The following is an 875-nucleotide window of genomic DNA, read 5'->3' on the forward strand; positions in this document are numbered from 1 at the left end:
CCTGACTCCTAAATATCGGCATCGGCTATTGAAAAACCCATATCGGTCGACCTCTAGTAACAGTACATTCTGTCCAATTCATCCATCGAGTTAAGTCACACACCCACTTGAGGGGGCACTCCGGCAGACGTGAGGATGGGGATGTTCTTTCCGCTATAACATCCACTGCAGAAGTACATCTCGCTCCTGTTCACAGGGCTTACTTCAATGATGAAGCAGGGCTGGTTGTCTGGACAAGTGAAGTTGTCCTGCTGCTGGGTCTCGGTGCCGTTTTTCCACCTAAGCTTGAAGGTGGAAATGTGTTCCAACTTGGTCCCTGGGACTGCAGCATAGCCAAACATCGCGAGCAGCGTCGGCCACACCCACCACCAGAACCATCACACCGTCCTATACACATAAAGAAGAACTAAAACATAGAGTGTTGTGACAATCTATGCGTTAATGTTTGGCAGCATAGGTGATTCGTTAAAATTATACCGAAGAATGGAAAATGTGATATTTAGAATATTTTTTGCCATTTAGTAGCTAATTTAAGCACTTACCCAATGCCTCAATTTGTTTTAGGTCAGTAATGTCTGAGCCAAAAGAATGAATGTATGAATTTAATACAATTCACCCACTCCCACCCACACACAAATCTGAAATTCAATTTATTAAGACACTTCTTAAACATTAGTGCATTAACAAAAAAGGAAAATCTTAAGAGATTCAGTAGGATTTTCTATGTTAGACTTAAGTTAATAGTTCAATAGTTTTTATATATTTCAGTATACCAATTTGACTTTAATGTTGAAACAGATGCTAAAACATGGAATAATTTCATAACTAGAGAAACATGTTATTCACAAACACTAGCAAAGGTAGCTTATAGTTAA

This window comes from Brienomyrus brachyistius, unplaced genomic scaffold, assembly GCF_023856365.1.
Source record: "Brienomyrus brachyistius isolate T26 unplaced genomic scaffold, BBRACH_0.4 scaffold1302, whole genome shotgun sequence".
In the NCBI taxonomy this organism is placed as follows: Eukaryota; Metazoa; Chordata; class Actinopteri; order Osteoglossiformes; family Mormyridae; genus Brienomyrus; species Brienomyrus brachyistius.